The following is a 6,000-nucleotide window of genomic DNA, read 5'->3' as shown; positions in this document are numbered from 1 at the left end:
GCGTTCCTCACCAGACGTTCGACGCGAGACCCACCTACGCGTCCGTCCTACTTAAGGTTCCCCCGCCGGACCATAGTATCAATGCGGCAGCTCCAGCAATGGAGCCGCAGGGTCCTCGCAAGGAGTACCTCGCATGGAGCCGCATGGAGCCTAGCTACTCCCCTCCGCCAATCTACCAGCGACCCCGTAAAAGTCAAGTATGGCGGCCACGAGACCGTCGGCCCCTGTGCTATCATTGCGGTGAAGCTAGTCACCTTTACCGCGCGTGACCATACCGCCGCGTCAACATGCGGGGTTTCGCCTCGGAGGACTTCTACCCTCGGAATGTCGAACGGTCTACTGAGATTGCAAGCGACCTTGCAGCGCGACAGTATCCCGTCACGTCCGGTTACCAAGAGCGTCGGTCTACGTCCCCGACGAGCTGCCATTCGACAAGTCCCAACTCTTCCCGACGCCGCTCTCCCAGCCCTAGCCGGGAAACCTAATACCAGCGGCCTTCAGAGGCAGGGTCGCTGATTTTGGGAAATGTGAAGATCCTCCATCATCGTCAGGCCGACCCGACGAGATTGCGCTTGTGTCAGGTAGCGACAGCATCCGGCATACTACCTCCAATTTGTGTGTAACGATTGATGGAGTGGATATCACCGCGTTATTCGACGCTGGTGCCGGTTATTCAGTAATGAGCCATGGTCTCGCCCGAGAATTGAAGAACGTTTTGACACATTGGTCCAGCCCGAAAATTCGCACGGCGGGAAGGCACTTGATTGAACCTGAAGGCAAGTGCACAGCGCGGGCCGGCATCCGTGGTTTTGTATATGTCGGAGAATTTATCGTGCTTCCTGAGAGTTCGAAAGACTTGATCTTTGGTCTAGACTTCCTGCAGACCAACGGTGCTGTTATTGACCTGAAAGAAGCGCGTGTTTGCTTTTCGACGAAACGAGCCGTGGCGCGCATTTAAAACGAAGACCCGGGTTTGAACGTTTTGCGTATAGTCGACGATGGCGTTAGGGTTCCGGCACTTTTAGTGTGCTGGTTCTTGTAAAGCACGACTTGTTCCACGATTACGAGGGCATCGCGGATGGGCACCTTCCACTACTACTCGAGAAGGAAATAGCCATTGCTCGAGGACTCGTACAACTCCAGAACCGTTGGGCTAATGTCCTCCTGACAACTTTTGCTAAGGAGATGCGGCATCTCGCCAAGGACACGGCTGTTGCCGTCCTTCACGATGTTACTGCCTTGCCTCATTTATGCACCGCCGGAGCGAACCCTAAAGAAGAGGCCGCACCTTGTCATGCTCAGCAAACCGTTAAAATTAGCCCCGACTTGAGGCCTGATCAGAGGAATCTTATCTCGGCTCTTCTGAGCGATTTCTGCAGACTGCTTAGCCACAGGCTCTAAGGTCGGTTGTACTCCTGTCGCCAAGCACCGCATCATCGCCGATGAGACCACGTTACCGGTATGCCCATGCTCGTACCGGGTTTCACCAAGGAACGTGACGCCAATAAAACGCAAGTGGATGAAGTGCTTGCGGACGACGTAATCCAGCCTTCGACGAGTCCATGGGCGCCGCCAGTGGTCCTTGTCAAAAAGAAAGATGGCGCCTTGAGATTCTGTGTCGATTACCGAAAGTTAAATAACGTGATCATAAAGGACGTTTATCCGCTGCCCAGGGTTGATGATGCCCTCAACCGACTACACGATGCCAGGTACTTCTCATTAGACCTCAAAAGCGGATACTGGCAAATCGAGGTGGATCAGAGAGACTGAGAGAAGACTGCATTGTGACACCCGACGGCCTATACGAGTTTAAGGTGCTTCCGTTTGGTCTTTGCTCTGCACCGGCCACGTTCCAGCGTATGATGGACATGGTTTTATCAGGTCTGAAGTGGCAGTCGTGCTTGGTGTACTTAGATGATGTTATTTTCTCGCCTACTTTCGGGCTACACTTGGACCGGTTGCGCATCGTCCTTCAAGCACTCAAAGGCGAGCAACTAACGATCAAGCCTGAGAAATACCATTTTGCTTTCAAGGAACTACGCTTTCTCGGCCATGTTGTCAGTGCACAGGGCGTTCTCCCGATCCCGAGAAGACTACCGCAGTGTCAAATTTTCCACGCCCCCCCGACAAACAGGCACTTCGACGATTTCTAGGTCTTTGTTCATACTACCGACGCTTTGGCCAAGATTTTGCTAAGATAGCTGAACCACTGACAGCACTAACCAGAGAAAACATTACCTTCCTTTGGGGAGGCGACCAAGAACCAGCCTTCCAGGAGCTTAGAAGCCGCCTACACAGACCCCCAATACTCGCCCATTTCGATGAAGACGCCGCAACTGACGTACATACTGATGCCAGCGACGTTGACCTCGGCGCGGTACGCATTCAGTGGCAAGGCGGAGTAGAACGGGTTATCGCCTACGTGAGCCGAACACTCTCACGATCGGACGCGAACTATTCGACAATGGAGAAGGAGTGCCTTGCGGTAATCTGGGCCATCAGCAAATTTCGACCATATTTCTATGGACGACCCTTCCCTATTGTCAGCGACCATCATTCCTTGTGCTGGCTTGCAAGCCTTAAATATCCGTCTGGACGCTTAGCTCGTTGGAGCCTTCGTCTTCAAGAGTATGACGTTACTGTTGTCTATAAGTCGGGACATAAACACCAAGATGCGGATTGCTTGTCACGCGCGCTATTGGACTCCACTGCAGTGGAAAACGCCGACGATTTTCCCTTTATTGGGGCTATTACCCAATCCCATATGGCTGACCTTCAACGCAAGGACCCGGAGCTGACGCCGCTCATCGATTATCTGGAAGTACGCGGTAGTAGCGTACCGCTTGTTTTTCGTCGTGGCTTGCAGTCATACACTTTACGAAGTGGAGTTCTCTACAAGCGCATATCTGAAAGATCAAGAGACATTTCTACTCGTAGTACCTACGCACCTACGGCCTGATATCTTGAGCGCTTGTCACGACGAACCGTCCGCCGGTCACTTGGGAGTTAGTCGTACGCTTGCAAGAATTCGGGAGAAATACTATTGGCCGACATTATTACCTTCAGTGCGATATTACGTTAAAACCTGTCGTGACTGTGAACGCCGAAAGACTCCACCCGTGAAACCAGCTGGATTTCTTCAGCCGATCGCTCAACCAAAGTCTCCTTTCCAACAAGTGGGGATGGATCTTCTTGGTCGTTTCTTGAAGTCAACTAATAGAAAGCATTGGTTGCCGCGACAGACTACTTGACCCGATATGCTGAGACCGCGTCGCATCACAAATGAAACTGCCACCGAAGTAGCAGAGTTTTTTGTCCACGACATCGTATTGCGTCATGGCGCTCCGGCTGTTATCGTTACCTACCGCGGGGCAGCTTTTATGGCCCGCCTGACTCAGGCTGTACTGAACCTTACACACACTAGCCATAGACGGGCCACGGCATACCACCCGCAAACTAAGGCTTGGTGGAAAGGCTAAACAGAACTCTGGCCGACATGCTATGTACGTGGACATAGAGCATAAGAACTGGGATCAAATCCTCCCATATGCCACGTTCGCATATAATACGGCACTTCAGGAGACGACGCGGCTCACACCCTTCGAGCTTGTCTTCGGCCGTCGAGTGACCACTCCACTGGATACAATGCTGCCCGTATACACCGACGACAAACGTGAGCTTGACCTGGACATCGCTGGTTTTATTCAGCGTGCGGAAGAAGTGCGGCAGCTGGCAAGGCAGCGCATATACCTACAAGAGCAACTAGACGCTGACCGTTACAACAAGGGACGGCGCTTCGCTGCCTACGAGCCTGGAGACTATGTATGGATTTGGACGCCCGTTCGTCATCCTGGGCTCTCTGAAAAATTGCTGCGTCGGTACTTCGGCCCATACCGTGTCCTCCGCCGCCTCAGCGACGTTACTTACGAAGTTTAATTCGCGACCCAAGATCCATCAAGCCGCAGACGATGCAAGTTCACTGATGCTGTACCCGTCGTACGGATGAAACCCTACCAAGATCGCCCCACTGACTAATCTTGAGACTGATGGCGCCCCGTTTTGTGTTGTGGTATCCCGTACCAACCTAGCATACTGTCAGCTCATCGCATCAAGCAGCATTTGCAGTATCGAGGCGATGCTGCCAAGAAGGGGGGGGGGGGGGGGTCAATGACACATGCCATTCATAGACGACGAAGATTTGAACGGGCGATTCGGAGAAGACGACGAAGCAAAAAACTGTGCTTCCCTTTCGTGCTGACCTGACTGGTTGTTGGTGTCCTTCGGTGGCAGAGTGCCAAAGCGCGTTCTGTGTAACGTTACGTTACACTATTTAACATTGTGCAACAAAGTGAACGCCTTTCCTAAATTTTCTCAACTGTCCCTCAGGTAGCATACAGAAGACCAAACATTCTGCAAAACCTCGTGGTACACGACAGTCAGTGTACCCATGCCTGTGGGTTGCATACTATGGGAAAAAAACGATGGGATATTTTTAAACGTATGCAAACCTCAACACTCGTTAAGAGCGCCCATTCAAAGTTAAAACACCTTATCCTAGAAGATTGATATTGTGATTACAGCAACGTAGTTTACATAGTCGAGTGTGGCGACTGTCTGTTAAAATATATATTTGCCAAACAGGCAATTCCTTCGGACTCAGGTTTAATAATCACCGCTCACATATTCAATCTCACCCCAACTTCCCTCTTTCAAGACACCAACGCGAAAAAGGCCACGTGATTGATAGTAACAATGTTTAAAGTGGGTTGAAAAACACTCGTGAGGGCGAGCAAAGTGAATAATTTTTATTTTTCAACTTGACACTGTACAAAGGTACCTAAACGAACCCCACGGCCCCCTGTCCTCCCGAGTTCAGAGGCCTATGAAAATTAAATCTGACACACAACACACCACTCTCTGCCTCGTCTGGGATCATATCCCTTTTTGCATGCCGAGTTCGTGCGTTTATCTCCACCTCCCGTTTATCTCACCTTCCATTCTCCCTCGGAGTACACCTCCACCCTCTATTGCTTTTTGAGCTCTATAAGCTGAGGTCTCTCACGTATAGCACTTCTTAGGGCTTAGTTTAGGGAAGCCTGAGTACTTCTGGGTTGTTAAATCTATACTCCAAACAAAACTAGTCAATTTCATCAGCGAATTGGAGGTCATGAACAGAAATTAGGCTACAAAACTGTTAGGTTCAGGTCGAACATTGCGTCTTTCATGTAAATCATGCAGATGACGTCCGTCATGTGCTTGCCGCCTCGCATGCTTCTATATTACCTTGTGTGGCCATTTTTTGAGGCTCATATTAGCATGTTTCTTTTATTACGGAGCTAAAGTAAACCTAACGCGCCATTTTTCAGTTGATATGTGGCCTGGGTTAATTTTGAACAAAGTAAATCAGGAGGTACTTCAAGGCAAAGTAGGTGAGCGCTAGTATTGTGTGCCTTCACGTGTGGGCCTTTTTGTTCTTTCTTTCCTTCAAAATCAATCACTAGGAACATGAACAACTTTGCGGGCTCCTTATGCGTGCTGGACTACCGAAAGATTGCCACCATCCTCCACGTGTGTCCTTTTTTGCTCTTTCCTTTCTTCAAAGGGAGTCAGCACCAGCATGAACAACTTTCTGGGCTCCTTATGTTGACTTGGCTACCCAAATCTTGGCGTTTATTTGCAATGACTACCTTGATGCTTTATTTTAAATTTGACTTCATCCTCTTTTGAAAACATTTATTTAAAGTCGTGCTTCACCCAAAGGCATTATTGCAATGAGGAATGAAGAGCAAATACGCTAAAGCCTAAATGGGAACAATACACGATAGCGTAGTGAAGAGCTACAAATAAAGGCGCCTCACTAAAGACAACTGCAAACTATACATGCAATAACTAACACAGAAAATTGAAAGGAAGCGAAAACATTTTAAGTTCTTGCCGAATAATATACCTGATAAAGATGTGTAGTGTCATATTATCTTGCCAAACTCAGTGACGTCGTAT

This window comes from Amblyomma maculatum, chromosome 1 (genome assembly GCF_055883805.1).
Source record: "Amblyomma maculatum isolate TAMU_Amacu chromosome 1, ASM5588380v1, whole genome shotgun sequence".
NCBI lineage: Eukaryota > Metazoa > Arthropoda > Arachnida > Ixodida > Ixodidae > Amblyomma > Amblyomma maculatum.
Note: the sequence above shows the minus strand (reverse complement) of the source record.